General features: G+C 48.7%; 1 protein-coding gene across 1 annotated transcript in view; it reads left to right on the plus strand.

Annotated features, from left to right (window-relative positions):
- Positions 1-17,116, plus strand: part of LOC144782681 (galectin-3-like) — a 92,507-nt gene that overhangs the window by 44,985 nt on the left and 30,406 nt on the right. The gene's annotated exons all lie outside the window — the stretch shown is intronic.

Here is a 17,116-nt window from a genome sequence, read left to right on the forward strand (position 1 = left end):
GAATTCAGATCTCCGGAAATAGTTTTATGAATAATATATATAATGGCATACCTTCAAGAGCACTGCCCTCAACATCTCAAAAATTGCCTTCTCTCTTGGATTTAGTTCTTGCATTTCCTTGCCTCGGCTGTTCTCTGCTCTGGAAACCAGCCAGCCATTCACATCGAATTCAGATCTCCGGAAATACTTTTATGACTAATATATATAATGGCATACCTTCAAGAGCACTGCCCTCGACATCTCAAAAATTGCCTTCTCTCTTGGATTTAGAAAAAACAGTTTGATTACTACTAGGAGCAAGAGAGGACATTAAATTATCAATATAAAATTGGGATTTACTTTTTCCCACTTGTAGAATAGACACATAACAACCGGTTCTGCAGTTTGTAAGGCTAGCAGTGACAACAGGCCAATTTTTTGGCAATGAGCATTTATGAATGCCACACTAACATAAGGTAAATAGGACTCTCTCTCTCTCGCTCTCTCTCTCTCTCGCATACACATCAGGCCTCAAAGACTCAAAGATTCTAAATATGGGAGAATGAGACCTGACCTGTCCCTCGAATGTGCTCCCCCTGAATAGGATATTAGTGTAATCCTCCTCCCCCAAATACTTCTTCTATTTCATTTGCAAAGAGAGATGACTTGTACAAGACTGACACAGACATGTTCGTCATGAACCGTGTGTGACATGAACACATAATTAAAGTCCACTTGAGTTTAAAAAAATAGGATGCAGTCTAAGCAACCATTAGCTAAGCCAGTGAGCTATGTTTGCCTTTACATGTAAGCGTGACCAATTAGTATTACCAGTGCTTGTTTAAGACAGCCTTCAACGTCTGCCAAGATCAATGTTGTTATAGTCTTTAATGTCTTTCAAGATCAATGTTATTGTATCGTCCACAATTCTGCTGCAAATTTTCTATTGACCACCAGGTGGCAGCGAAAGACAGCAAACTGATATTTAACAAGAATTTCCAATGCAATAGGTCACGCATTTACGAGAGTTTGAGCTATTGACATTGCAAATAACAATGCGTTTTATTTATGTGTTTTTAAAGCAGATAAATAAAACGCATTGGCATTTACAATGCCAATAGCTTAAACTCTCACAAATGCAAGACCTGTTGCATTGCAAATGCGTTTGACATTAGGAGAGAGCGTGTCCTGTCTCAAAGCTATTTGAGAAAATAGTGCTTGGAGGGTGTAGATAAAGCTTACAGAGCAACAACACACATAACAGAGTGTGTCCTCATGGGAGGTTACAAAATTCAAGAAGGGACTACTAAGCCTATTAAACATTGAAAAGCCACAGTTTAAAATGGACAATGACACAAGCCAATCAAAAATAGGAGTGGAGAGTGGGCGGAGCTTCACGTCCATACCTGAACATAGCATGCATGTCTGAGCAACGGATGTGCTGCTCAGGCTCTACCTAAAAAGACTCCCAGCTCATGCAAGGCCTTTTGACTCCTTACACGTCGAAAAGAACACTGAGATCTGAGGGTTACTAACTCTTAGTGGGCCCAAGGATCAAGATGCGGAGGTAGCTCCTTTGCATTTATGTAGGGTGACCTGAATTTTAAAGCAAAAAAACGGGACTTTTCAGAAAAATAGAAGAAGGACTATAATTTTACGTCAAGGGAGCGCACAGAATGGCAGCCCTCCTCAGCAGAGAATTACAAAACAGGCAGTGAGAACACGCATAAGATGCAATTTTTCAACCCAGTAGCTTGGGAGAGGTGTGGCGCCGCGGCCAGGGCGACTGACGCTGGAATCTGGGGATCAGGGTTCGATCCCAGGCTCCGGCGGCAGGTTAGCCCAGCACCATGTGACTCTGGGCAATAGCTCGCTTAATCTTCCCGACGGCCCCCAGCGCCTAGAGACCCTTACGGGTGATTGTGCGCTTTACAAATGTGGATTATTATTATTATTATGAATTAAATTGCTTTCTTGGAACAACTGCTAACTATCCCCGCTTTGTAAAACATAAAAAACACCCCCCCCCGTTTTTAGTCAACCCTCTCCAAAAACGGGGACATGAGCTAAATTTCTCGAAATCTGCCCTGGCAGCTGGTAAAAAACAGGGACCGTAACCGTCCTGGCAAATCTGGGACGCCTGGTCACTTTACATTTATGGCACCCACACTCTGGAATTCCTCTCCCAACACACATCAGACTGGACAAATCAGAAATTAGCTTCAGAAAAAAGTTGAAAACCTACCTATTTTAATCATTAGACATGCAAAAAAGTACTGTAGCAGAGTTGTATTACCAGTGCTGGGTGGCCCGTTGGATAGCCATGCACTATATAAATCATGATGGATGAATAAAGGATGTTAGACATATTACAGTGCTGGTTAGACATTAATAGGCATGTCTCTAATGATGCTAGGCATGCAGTGACTATAAGTGTTTCCAGCATGGGGCGGTCTCATGTGATGTTAGACATGCCGCTGTGCTGGTTAATGGGATTCTCTTTGATGATGCTAGACACGCAGTGATTATAAGTGTTACCTGTGTGGGCGGGGTCTCATAGGATGTTTGACACGTCGCTGCACTGTAGATATATGTTGCTAGGCTCAAGGTGCCATCCCATCTTGCCAGAGCTGAATGTTAGATGGTTACAAGATAACAGGTGTATGATGGGACATTTCCCTTATACAGTAAGCAGTGTCTGTGCGGTGGTTCTAAAGACACCCTACACTGATGTAACGAAGGATGGGTAGGCTCTAGGACTGGCTTCACTATGCTTAAAGAGACAGCACATTATTCAGAATATTATACTGTCACAAGTACATTATAAACGACAAGCAAATAGAGAGGCAGCAATAGAAATAATTGTACGGTGCTTCAATACACCAAAACGAAGCAAATGATCTTCCATGGTGTGAAAAAAGTCCTTTTTAATGTATCCTCTTGGTACAAGATGTTAAAACAAACAGCCAGTTCTTGGTATAGGATGATCTGAAAGACAGCCAACGCGCTTCGCCCGTTTTGGGCTTCCTCAGGGCAAATACTCAAACTCACTGTAATAGTACTGGTTTTCCGAAGTGGATGAACAAAGGTGTAGACTTATTGATGAAGGTATCCAGTACATTAAACAATGAAACAGAGGGGGGAAAGTAAAATAGACACAATGTAGATCTCAAAATTTTAACACCGTATTTCTGTTATAATTTCTGTCGATATTCAACTGGGAGAAGTGAGTGTATGCAATGATATGAAACACTCCAATATGGTCAAATGTTTCTCACAACGCCCCCATGTTGTGCTGGGTCTCTGGACTCTCCAGCTATTCAAATCAAATTTTGCGCAATCCGTTTCATTGTTAGAATATATCCAATTCTGCTAAACCTTTATTGTGCGACAATTCCTGCTGCTCTGAGAACACAGAAGGAAACGTTAAAGGTAGGAAGTTTCATGACAGAGCATAAATCATTCTTTTCACCTTGTTCGAACTTCATTTTAATGTTTACATTTTCCTTTAGACTCTATAGCCGAAGGCCCTGCCCAGTCTGTCACACTAACATTAACTGAGAATTCTCACATCTTTAATTAGTGAAAACTGGGATCAACAGAAGAAAGGGGGCCATAATCTCTCATAAGCTGCATGAGCTGAAATGCAACGTGTAGTGCTTATCAGGTTCGGATTCCTCTCAACTTGAAACGTGCCTTTGCTGACACCTGCACATTACACAGCAGGTGGTGGGTTATGTGGTAAATGTGGCATTCCACAAGTATGTGAAAAAAGCGACGAGGTTACAATTGTGGAACTCAAGAAGCCCTGATTATAAGTAAATAAATGGATGGCGGCTGCCTCTTAGGCCTCCCTGCCCAATTTTCCTTATTCCCCCCTTCAACCCCACCAATCGGTGTCATCCTTCTCCCCCTCCGGATTTGCTGCTGGGACTCCAAAAAACTAACCCACTCCCGCCCCTCCCACACCCTCCCCCTCATCGCTCTTACCCAAATCTCCTTCCCCTAAACTCCTCTCCTCTCTTTGCCCTCCTCTCTTTGCCCGCCGCCCTAGTCTCCCCCAGCCAAACCTCTCCACCATGTCCCACCTCAACCCCACCCATACACCACGCCCCTCTCAGGCTCTAACTGACAAGCACCCCACACTCGCCAAACATGGCCCCAACTCTTGGACAATTACATACCCTCCCAACCTTTTAAAAAATGCCAAAAAGAACTTCAAACATAAATTCCTAATCCAACATCCCGAAACCCCTATTGAAGACAACTATCACAGCCTTATGTCCCCCATTAAAACTAACTATATTTTCTACACCAAACGCCCCTCCAAATGGAAGAGCACATTTTTACAACACCTCTCAGTATCTAGCTCGATTAAAATCCCCCACTAGCCACTTCTCCTACCTCTCTTTTCCCTGGTGAATTAACCATTTCCCTCTACAAAACTGGAAACATCCCGATTCAAACCTCCGAGCAGCACCTCACAATAATTGAACTCCTCTTCAAATTTCTTTCCAGCCAGCTGTCACTATCTACTCCCCCCCAACAATCTCTCAGTCCCAATACCCCTCTGGACCCCCTATGGCCACCCCTACTCCCAACCCTCTCCCTAATGATAGTCCCCGTACAACAACTCCTACTCTGTCACCCTCACGTGAACTATCCCCCGTCGCAATCCAATCCCCCCTCATCTCAACAGCCCCCTCCCAGAAACCCTCCCAACTTTCCTCCGCCCCAGAGACAAACTCCACACCCCCACGTCACTCCTACCTGTAATGACAGATCCCTCTCGCTAACTCCTATCCTACCCACCTCTCCGGAACCAACCCCCCACCCCTACAATACACTCCTCCAAACCCCCATGTCCCCTAATGACTGACCAACTCCGACACCCTACAACCTCCCTAGTACCCCTTCCCCCCTCTTACCAGTCCCTTCATGACCATAACCCCTCATATCACCACCCCTTCCTTCATAAACTACACGTCCACCCATTTTGCCGTTGCCCAATCCCCTCTCGTCCCGCATACTCTCCTCGCACCTCTCTCTTTTCTCCCTCCCCCCACCAGACCATCGCACATCACGCCCAGACCCCCTCCCAACACCGGCACATACATCCCTCCCATCCCCTGGCCTTCCCCAATCCTCCTCCTTACACGGAACCACCCATATTATCCCCCCTAACAAAGCTACCACTCCAAGCTGCCAACCCTCCCTCCCTAGCCACTCCGTCCCTAACCCCTCCTCCATCCTCCATCCCAGACACCTCCACTTCCATCCTCCCCAACATCTGTCAGACACTTCGAAACTTAGACTACAATCTCTCTACCCTAGCTACTGAACTTACCCTATTCAGAAAAGATGTAAATCGGATCAATTCTTACAAACCCATAACCCACCCCTCTTGGCCCTCTACTCCAAGTACTAGCCACCGAAAACACCCATATCCCAAACATTGGGTAACAACGCCTCTCCTCACCCGCTCCGACAGACCCCTACGAACCTAGAATACCTACTCCTCCCCTGACCTCTCTGACCTCTGCAACGTCTACCCTAACCATCCCCCTCCCAAAGACCCCTCCCTCTTCAATATTCCTGTTATCTTGGGGACTAGCAGAATCCGAGCTCCCCAGACCCACCTCAACTCACCAGCATTTAACTTCTCCCCGCCCCTAAAACCAGCCCTAAATCCCTTACCTGCATGCTCATTAACTGCCGCTCAGCTGTCCGACATGCAACCGAAATCTCTAAAACCATCCTCAACGAGGATGCTGACATTGCGTTCCTTACTGAATCCTGGCTCAAAGCCCACTCTAAACCCATCCTTGACCTTCTGGCCCCCCCTGCTACTCTATTCTCATAAAAGACAGACCTGAAAAACTAGGGGGAGGTTTAGCAATCTATCCTACTATTATAAAGAGAGAACTGTGTCCTTTGAGCCAGGTAAACTCGAAAAGTACACCACCAATCCAAACACCCAAGACATCTTTGAAAACGTCACGGCAAGCAGAAAGACATAGGCTATATAAAAATAAAAAATATACGTTCTTTAAAAAATTTACGAAGAAAAAAAAAAGTAGTCCCTTGGAAGTAGCGCCGGCCGCGACGTGCGTGATGACATCGGGAGCGCGGGGAGGAGCGGCGTTCAGGAGCAAGAGGAAGAGCGGCCGACATGAGCGCGGGGAGGAGCTGCGGACAGGCGGGGAGGAGCGGCGAGCGGACAAGCGGTGAGGAGCGGCGAGAAGCGGAGGAGCAGTGGAACGGTAAACTCAGCAGCGCGGGGAGGAGCGGCAGGTGAGGTAAGTGAAGCAGCCGCGGGTGCGCACCAAGGGACGGGCGAGGGCCATGAACACTGAGTGCTCAAAAAGCATTTTCCTCAAAGTCGGGACGTCGGGGGAAACAAAGCGTGGGCAGAAGCGGCCAGGACCTACGACGGGCGTGGGCCATGAACACTGAGTGCTCAAAAAGCATTTTCCTCAAAGTCGGGACGTCAGGGGAAACAAAGCGTGGGCAGAAGCGGCCAGGACCTACGACGGGCGTGGGCCATGAACACTGAGTGCTCAGAAAGCCTTTTCCACAAAGTCGGGACGTCGGGGAAAACAAAGCGTGGGCAGAAGCGGACAGGACCAACAAAACAGCCGCTCTGCTGCGCCTCTCCTGCTGCGGTGCTGCCCCCAGCCCCTTCTGCCCCGGGCAACGCCGGGGCGGGCTGCTAGTTATTTATAAAGAAGAACTACAACTCTCCCCAATTAATAACACTGACTACACAACGTTTGAATACTTAGGAGCCGAACTTAAAATAAAAAGCTTGCCCCCAATACGACTCCATAACATATACCACCCTCCCAGTGAACCCCTTCCATTTGCCGAAGAACTATCCGACCTTCTAACTAAATCGCTAGTTTCCAACTCCAAAGATCTCATCCTAGGAGATCTTAACCTCCACTGGAATTAACCCAATGACCCTGCAACCAACCTTCTCAACAGCCTTCTTGAGATTAGCGACCTCAAGCAGCTTTGCAACTCCCCCACCCACGCCAAAGGAGCTACTCTAGACGCCATCATCTCCAACCCTGATCTGACATCCTTATCCAACATCATCCCCATCAATTGGTCTGACCACCATCTTATTATGTTCACGATCTCCCCTCCTGCCCCACCCCCCCTAAACAAAACAATAAGACTACAACTGTGACCGGAAATCTTAGGCAAATCCCCCCCGCTCTTTGGAACATAAACTCCAATCCCAACTCAGTCTCACCGCCCCCTCCTCTAATGCAAACGCACTCACTGAGCACTTTAACAAAACTGTCTCTGAGGTTTTAGACCAACTCGCCCCTCTGAAAATGAAAATGCAAAAAAAGTCCCCTCTAAATCATGGTTCACCCTAGTCCTTAATAAAGAAAGACGCTCACTGAGACTGGCTGAAAGAACATGGAGACAATACCCTTTCCCATCCCATCCTGCTCTCCTCAGAAATGCAAGATCCTCCTACAAAAAACACATCTTTTTGGAAATAGCATCATTCTTTCGTCATCAACTCTCTCGTGCCAAAAACAGACCTAGAGAACTGTTTAACATTATTGGAAATCACACCTCACCTGCACTCCCAAACTTGGTGGCCTCTACTAACAAATGTGAAGAAATCGCCAACTTTTTCAGTGAAAAATCGCAAAAATTGACCGCACTTTCCTCCACACCCAACCCTCGCCCACCCCTACACACCCCCTGGATAATACACCCTATCCACCTCTCCCTTTGAACACACAACTGACACCTTCACTCCTCCTCCCATCGCACATCCCTCCTGAACCCCTCCCCAGTATCCTACCGCTTCAAAATAACGCCTCATGGCATAACTTCCACCCTGTTTCTGAACAGGAAGTCTACAACATCCTAGCTAAACTCAAACCATCCTCCCACTCTAAGGACCCTCTCGCTTCCGCACTCGTCCAAGATCTCAAACACATCATTGTTCCCTACTGGACCAACATCATTAACGCCTCCCTCTCTACAGGAAATGTTCCCATCTCCCTTCAACTCGGACGAATCACCCCATCCCCAAAAATCCCAAAGCCGACCCCAATGACCCTACCAATCTCCGCCCTATCTCCAACTTCCCCCTCCACTCCAAGGCCCTCGAAAAATGCGCCATCAACCAACTGGACAAACACATTGAGACATTTAACCTTTTAGACTCTCTTCAATCTGGCTTCCGCAAAGCACTGAAACCGCACTGCTTAACATAGTCGATGATATTCACTTAGCCCTGGAAAAGGGCGAGATCTACCTACTCATCTTCATTGACCTCACCGCTGCTTTTGACACAGTCTACCACCCAACCCTACTCAATGCACTGTCAGATCGCTTCAGCATTAATGGCACTGTCCTTACCTGGTTCACATTCTACTTAAAACATAGAACCCAACAAATTAATATTCAAAACAGCCTCTCTAGACCAACCTCTGTCTCCCGAGGTGTCCCTTAAGGATCCATCCTTTCCCTCACCCTTTTCAACCTCTTTATGGAACCCTTTAACCTCATACCTAAACAAGAAAAAAATCAACTATCACCTATACGCTGATGACACCTAACTGTACTATAAAATACAACCCCATGCGATATCCTACACCTTAACACTACACTAACCAAGATCCAAATCTGGTTCCATAACAACCATCTTAAACTCAACCCTAACAAAACTGAGATCATCCTCTTCTCTCCCAAAACCAACCCTCTGTCCATCCAAACATGGATCGCTGACCTTAATGCCCTAAACTGCTCTCTCTCCCTCGCCGAATCGGTTAAATCACTCGGCATTACCATCACCAATAAATTCACACTCAACCCCCATGTAAAGAACTCAGCAAAATGTGCACTCTTCACACTCCGGCATCTCAAAAAAATCAAACCTTTTATTCCAGCTGACAACTTCAAACTATTTATCCAATCTCTGGTCCTATCCAAAATTGATTACGGGAATGCCCTTCTCTCTGGTACTCCCAAAATCCACCTTGCCCCCATCAAATCCATCCTCAACCTCGCAGCTAGACTAACAACTAACTGTAAATGTTTTGACCGTGTCTCCCCTTCCCTCAAGACTTTCAAATGGCTCCCCATCAAAGGCAGATCCTCCTACAAAATTTCTTGTATTACACATAAAGCCCTCTATCAGATGACTCCAACCTACCTCATGACTAAACTCAAAAAAGCTGGCGGTGCCCGAACGCTGAGAAGCACAAACACTCTTCTTCCCATCCCCCCTCTTCTAAAAAAAAAAAACACCTCGTAATCCCGCTCCTTCTCTGGCAAGGTCCCAACCATCTGGAATGCCCTCCCCAAAGACCTTCGATGCAACACCTCCTATGACAGCTTCAAGAGAAACCTTAAATTCACCTTCTCACTAAATTTTGGGTTAATTAGACCCATGATCTCCCATCACCCTCCCCTCCACTATGTACACTAAGTCCTTCTAGGCATACTGTAAAATTACTATTTATAACTACATACTGGTCCTCTCAATTTGTTTTCTGTGTACACTATATGCACTCTGCTCAATATGTAATCTTAATTATTCCTTTTTTTTTGTATGATCATTTGTTTAATTTGCTTCATCTATTGTTATTGTTGTTTTCCGGTTTATTTTAATTGTTGATGTAAAGCGCTCTGATACCCTCGGATGTAGCTATAGCGCTATATAAAACCTTTCAAATAAATAAATAAAAAATAAAAGCCTGGCAGCTTCCCCATCAACACAAACAAAGTGAATCCTATTAGCTCTTCCGGTGCTTCTTTCAAAACATTCTATGTCCTTACTCTCTTTCCTAAAGCGTAACTAATGTTAACGCTTTTAAAAAGCATGTCCGACCATACGCATTTTCTGAAGTATCTGCTGTACAAATGTCCACTATTTAAAGCTGTGAACATCTCACATTCAGACCGTGGCTTTGAAATGGTGGGCGAAAGCTGCATCCATGTACACTGAACTGATCTACAGTGTGTGTTGTACTGTTGTTGTCCACTACACCGCATGCAGTTTGTACTCTCGGAGGAACACGTTTGGGCTCCTGCCGTGAAGTACATACGGGCAAATGTTCACACATGTGTGAAAGGGTTAATGTTTCCCCATGCAGTATCAAGCTGCTCTCTAAATCATGCTGCCTAATAATGAACCCTTGCGAGAAACACTGTCTCTGCACCCTCGTGAGCAGACTGAATACCGTCACAAAATGCAATATCACTGCACCCTCGCAGTATTACTGTACTGCATAACAACGTAAAATCCCACACTGCTGTGGTGTTCCGGGTACAGGGCCACCTTAGGCCTCAGTAGGGCTGACTCGCTTGCGCAGGGGCAGGTCGCGCACCAGCGACAGCAATCAGACCGACACCAGTGTCTTGGTCGGAAGTGACGTGCACGAGCGCCCGTCCTCCTTTTATTCAACCCCGCACCCACGCCTGGCCTGCGGATGTAGGGATGCGTGTACGTGCGGCAACTAGACCGCTACCAGTATTACATCCCTATCCAACCATATAATTTTTCACAACGACTGAAAACTTAGTTTATCTTGAAGAACAGTTCAAACAAAATGCCTTCGTACTTGCATGTCCCTTGATGACGGCTTCAGGGCCTTAGCAGGCAGGCATAGTCCTTCAACTTCTGACTCGGTGCTGGATTGGGCCGCAGATTGTATCTCCGGGTGTTGGCTCGGCCACCTTCAGTGTCTTGAGGAGCATCTCTGTTTGTATCCGACAGTGTTTGGGACATCAATGCTGGCTCAGATCTTTCCGCCTGGCTCTCTGGGGGCAATTATCTTCTTCTCCAGGCGTTGCGGCTATGCGTTGTTCATTGTCTTCTTCCGCTGCCCCGAGTGTTGCCTGGACTCTGGTGGTATTGCCTTGAACCAGGAGGTATTTCGTGACACTTCCTCTTCACCTTTCCTTGCAGTGACCATGGTGCCATTTGTGGACGTCACTGTCCAGGTGCCTGGCTCGTATCGAGTTTGGAATTTTCCCCCGGGGCGTCTATTCCTTATGATCACTCGGGTCCCCTGGCTTAAGTGTCTCGGAGTGGCTCTCCTGCATCGGCTAGCCCGCTGATTCGCTTGTCGTCTCCGATTCTGTGCTTCCTCGGTGTTGGCCGAGTCCGGTGTCCACCCTGGGGCGGTGGGAAGGAGGTCTCTTCGTGGTCCTTGGAACATGAGGGTCCAAGGGCTCCGTTGCGTAGTGCAGTGGGGGGTGCCCCGGTACTCCCGTAGGAATTCGTGTAGTCTCTGTTCGGGATCGGCTTGTTCCACCACCGCTATCCGAAATACCTTGTTGAGGGTCCGCATAAATCTCTCAACATCCCCATTTGCCTGGGGCCAATGAGGTGTAATGCGACGGTGTAGAATGCCCCTTGCTTTGAGAAACGTGGCAAAATCAGCTCCTTGAAATGGCGGTCCATTGTCGCTCCGTATTTCAGCTGGGTATCCAAACATGGAGAAGATTTTTTCCAACGCTGGCCCTACATGCGTGAATGCAGTGGAGACAACCCTCTCCACTAGCGGGTATTTGGAATAAGAGTCGATGGCCACTAGCGTGTGTCCTTCCCCCGGGAAGCTTCCAAAGTCTATGCTGACCTTGGTCCAGGGAGATGTACAGGCTTCTTCCGTGATTACTGGTGCTGGTCTCTCAGGGTCGCTCGTCAGTTGACAGGACATGCAGTTTCTCACGTATTCCTCCACCATGGTTTCCAGCTCCGGGAACCATATCTTCTCCCTCATCCGTGCTTTCATTTTTGTCACGCCTTGATGACCCCCGTGGGCAAGTTGTACTGCTCGGTGTCTTAGGCTCTGTGGTATCACCAGTCATGACCCTCTTAGTAGCACTTCTTCTTCCATAGCACTCAGTTCATGCCGGACACGCCAGAACTTTGTAAGTGCCTCTTTGTCTTCCGCGGTCCAGGAGTTGGGTGGGCGTAGGTAGTCGGCCCACGAGCCTTCTCGAACTGCCTGAAGCGACCTCAAGTAGATGTTGTCAGCAGCCGCTGCTTCCTTGATATCTTCTATCGTCATGCACTGTGGACATGAGTTGAGGGCCACCCATTGAGCGTATTCCTCGCAGTCGTCGTCCACTGTTTCTAGCTCTTGTTGTGAGGGATGGCGCGACAGATAATCGGCAGGGTTTTTGGCCCCTGGCCGGTATACCACCTCCATCTCGTATGGTTGCAATTGAATTACCCATCGTTCGATGCGAGGTGGCGGGTGCGGGGCAGTTCCCTTGAAGAGGGACACTAGGGGTTTATGATCAGTGACCATAACAAAGGAATGTCCTTGCAGATATAAATGGAAATGGCTACAGGCCCATTTGATTGCGAGAGTCTCCCTCTCGATCTGTGCGTACCTGGTTTCAGTTGGGGTTAGGGCCTTACTGGCAAAAGCTAATGCTGTCCACTGGCCGGGTTCATGTTCTTGGGTCAAAACAGCGCCGAGGCCCACCGGGCTGGCATCGACGATCACCTCCGTACGTTTCGTGGGGTCGAAGTAGGATAGGGTGGCCTTCTCCAGGAGAGCGTCCTTGATTCCCTAAAATGCTTCATCTTCCTTTGGGCCCCACTTCCACGTGGCATCCGCCTTGGTTAGGGCTCGTAGTGGTTCGCTCCGAGTGGCCAGGCCCGGTATGAACCGGCCACAGTAGGTGGCCATACCAAGAAAACTTCTCACTTCCGTCGGGGACTTCGGCGCTAGGGCATCCTTTATGGCCTTGGACTTCCTTGGGTCTATCTGGATCCCTTCCTGGTTGAAGACATAACCAAAGAATTCAATAGAGGGCTGAAAGAACTGACACTTTTCTCTGTGGAGTGTCGCTCCATGGGTGCTCAGTCTCTTTAGGACATCCCGGAGGTGCTTATGGTGTTCTGACGCGGTGGCAGAGTGTATTAAGATGTCGTCACTGACATTTATTACCCCCGGCAGTCCAGACAAGAGTTCTCTAATGGTGTTCTGGAACACCTCTGCTGCCGATGATATGCCGAAGTTTAAGCGCTTGTAGCGCCGGAGGACAAGATGGGTGCTGAACGTGGTAATGAATCGACTTTCCTCCGCTAGTGGTAGTTGATGGTATCCAGCATTGAGGTCTATTTTCGAAAACCACTTTGATCCGTTCACGTCAGCCACTATGTCATCCATGGTAGGGGTCAGGTGTCTCTCCCTCCGGATAGCGGCATTTGGTAGCCGCATGTCGATGCATAGGCGTATCTCGCCAGGTTGCTTAGGCTTCTCTACAATGACCATGGGCGATACCCACGGGGTGGGCCCCGTGACTTTTTCTATGACGCCTAGGTTCTCCAGTTTTTCAAGTTCCTTCTCCACCAGCGGGCGAAGGTGAAACGGTTTCCGGCGGTGGCGCAAAGCGGTGGGGGTAACAGATCTGTCAATGTGTAGTTTAATCGGTTCACATTTTATGCAGCCCAGGCCTCTGAATAGTTCAGGGAATCGTCCCAGCAGTTCATCTACTTGATGCGCTCTAATGCGATTGGCAAATGCTATTAGTTTCAAGTCCTCCTCTGTGTGACTGCTTATTAGAGTGTCAGCCTCTCGGTTGATTATGTGAACTGTCGCCATCACTTCTGACTCATCAGCCTGAATGGGTATTGTGATCTTTCCCTTGAGGGGTAGTGGTGTGTCCGCTCCGTAGGCGAATATCCTCATCTTGGATGGCAGTACCTGGGGCCGTGGGCGTAGTTTGTTAAATTGTTGCAGGCCCATTACATTGACAGTGGCGCCGGTGTCGATGATAGCTTTAACCTCGTTTCCCCCATCTGCACGATGCACGTTGGTTGTGGCCGCCGTCGTTGTTTGAGCACCCGTGCGAATACCTGATTCAAGTCAAGTTTGCACTATATAGAACTCTGTTAAATAAAAAAAATCTTCATTTTTTTCCTGTGAATTTCCAAGGTTTTCTAATTCTATTTTCTAACTATAATGTTCCTGAATCCTTTGATTTTTCAGTGAATTTCTAAGTTTTTTTTTTAAATGTTTATTTCCTAACTTTAACCTATAACCTTTGAGGGTGAGTGTGGAGTGCATAAATCTCTCAGTAGGTCTGTGAGTTGGTCTGAGAGTGCCAGAGTGGGGATGTCAGTATGTGTGAGTATGTGACTGCATGTGGAAGTAGCTTCATAAGTGTCTCACTGGGTGTGTGAGTGTCTGAGTGGATCTGTGAGTGGGTGCATTTGTGTCTGAGTGGGTGTGTGAGTGTCTGAGTGGGTGGGTCTGTAAGTGGGTGTCAGAGTGTCTGAGTGGGTTAGCCAGTGCCACCATGAGTGTATGAGACAGTCTGTTAGTGAGTGCATGAGTGTCTGAGTGGGTCCGTGAGTGGGTGCATGAGTTTCTCAATGGGCTGTGAATGTGTGCATGAGTGTCTGAGTGGGTATGTGAGTGGCTGTAGGAATGTCTGAATGGTTCAATTTCTGATCATCTTTCAATATGGAATCGCTATGAAAACAGACTTGCTTTGCATTCTCCAACCCCGGATTTAGAATCATTTGTCCTTTACAGAAGTGAAGCTTAAGCTGGAGCACCTGCTATGTTTCTATCAGTAAGTGCTTCCTGATGAGGTTTGGACCCTATCCCATGGGGCACGGCCATGACTTAAGGAGGGATGGAGGTGGCGCATCCCTCCTCCCGGGTCAATTTCGGCCCTGGGGACCCCATCCCCCAGAGGCCAGGCACATTTTAATTAGGGACACCTCCTTGGTCTGATTTCGGCCTCGGGGACCCCATCCAACAAGATGAGGAAGGCAGGGTTGCTTAAGTACCTGAAGGCCTCAGCTAGGCTGATCCCCGACAATCCCCAGGTTGAGGGTGAGGATGAGGCCTCCTTTTGGTTCCAGAAGTAGCTCTGTATTTCCAGATGGTTGGAGGGGGCAGGGTCCTCTGCTCAGAAACCACCACTGTCCCTTTCAGAGAGATAGCTTGAAACCCAACTAGCTTTGATAGCTTTGGAGGAGAGGAAACTGGAACTAGCTGAGAAGAAGTGGAAAAGGGAGGAGGCGACAAACATAAATGGTGGCAGTGAAACTGATGAAGAGGTTGAGATGTTCGTTTGTGGTGGATTTTACCACAAACCTCCCAAGGATATAGTACCTAACTACACAGAGGGGAATGAAATAGATAAGTGGCTTGCAGCCTTTGCGAGGGCCATTAGGATGAGTAGGGTCCACTCTAAGTATGGGGGTGCACTCCTGTAGGGAGTTGATTCCAGTAGCTGGGAGAAATAGGTCCCTGACCCTGAGGGGGGAGGATGCAGAATAATACTAGCAGATGAAGGCATACTTTGTCAAGAGAATTGGTCTGACTCCAGAACAGTACAGAGTGAAGTTCAGAGACACCTAGAAGTGAGTGCAAAGTCTGGGGTAGACTTTGTGGACGTGTCAGTGAAGGCACTGGAAGGCAGGATTGTGGCTAACAACATTGACAAATATCAGGGATTGTATAATTTGTTGTTGAAAGAACATATTTTGACTCATTGTGTTGAAGAGAAGTTACACCAGTATCTAGTGGACTCTAAGATGACAGACCCCTAGAGACCTGGGGGAAGCAGCTAATGAGTAGGTGAGAACCCAGGTTTCTAATGAGCACCAGGGGAGTGACAAGAAGAAAGGAAGACAGGTCCCTCCCCAGGGGAAAGCTCAGGGAAAAGAAGGTCAAAAACAGAAGGAGTCCTCCAAAGACCCACAGAAACCTAAAAAGGAGAGGGGCGGGGGCGTGGCTACGAGCCGACCGAGATGGCGGCGTAGTACGTGAGCTCTGAGACTGAAGCGGCTCTTCCTGCATTAATCCGTCTGTCCATCCGGCACTAGTGCAACTTCTGACGCTGGGCCGGAGTGCGGGAGCTGAGTGGCACTGTCCTACGCTATCCCGGACAAAATCGAGTGAGGACAGCCGCAGGGAGACCGAGGAGACGAGGCAGGCCCTGCCGCGTATCCAAGCACCGTCCTGCCGCTGAGCTGCGGACCGGCCGGAAGTGCCCTGTGGATGGCGGGCTTCACCGGAAGGTGCCGCTGTCCGACTGCGGACCGCATCGGCGGTCGGCCTGCGTGGGAGCGGAGGTGGGCCATTCCGGTCGCAAATTCTCCCAGCGTGCTACCGCCCGCGAGAAGGCGCAATTCGGTCTCCGGCCGCGGAGCGCCTGTCCAGCTTGGCGCGCCCCGGGACCGGGAGAGCTGTTGGCCTGTTGTGCTGGCGGGGCGCGGAGGCGACGCCCGCTCCCACCCCTGGAGGCGAATACATTGATACGTTTGGGGCACAGGTGCAGGTGCTGTACAGACAGAGCCCTGGGCGTGGTTTACCGAGACTGACGCTGCCGCGCTTGATCCTGGACTGTAGGCGCCAGTAATACCCCACGCACGGGAGGCACACAACAGAACTCAATGACACGTCCACTACTCCAATGCCCAGCGGAGTCTCCATAAAGTCGCCGAGATTCTGAGAGTATCCTGGGGTGCGCTAAGTGACTCAGTAGCGGTGCGGCCAGGCAAGAGGACAGTAAGTACTGGCTGGCGACCAGAGGTGTGGGGGCCTGTGGATTTACCAGGGAAGTGGCGGTGGAGCCATTAGTCTACTGCTCCTTGATTACCAACGCCATTGTTCTGATACACCATGTGGCGGTGAGGGGCCTTGGTGGGCGATGCCATTTTGATACCGCTGCCCCACGGCCCGGAACGGCGGTCGCATAGCCGTACTGCGGAACGGAATCACAGGTACAACAGCGAGATAACAACCGGACGCAATGGCGGGAAGGGGACCCAGGAATACCGTGGCACAATCGAAACTGGAGAAGTACGCCTTCGAAAAAGCTGCCACACAACATCTGGAAGGTCGCCCGTCCACGGGCAAAAGTCCAGAGGGAGATGGCGCCAAAAGAGTGACATTGGAGGATCTGATGAAAATGCTTTCGAGCGTCCAAGCAACAGTGGGATCTATCTCTATGGATGTTGGCCTACTGAGGGCGGATCTCCACAAAATGACGGAGCGCGTGGCGCAGGTGGAAGTGGTCACCAAATCATTAGTGGAAGACACTTCAGAACTGCAGCTGGCTGCCAAACGCATGGAAGCGGTCACCAGGAAGCTGCAGGAACGACTGGACGATCAGG

This window comes from Lissotriton helveticus, chromosome 9, assembly GCF_964261635.1.
Source record: "Lissotriton helveticus chromosome 9, aLisHel1.1, whole genome shotgun sequence".
NCBI classification, from domain to species: domain Eukaryota; kingdom Metazoa; phylum Chordata; class Amphibia; order Caudata; family Salamandridae; genus Lissotriton; species Lissotriton helveticus.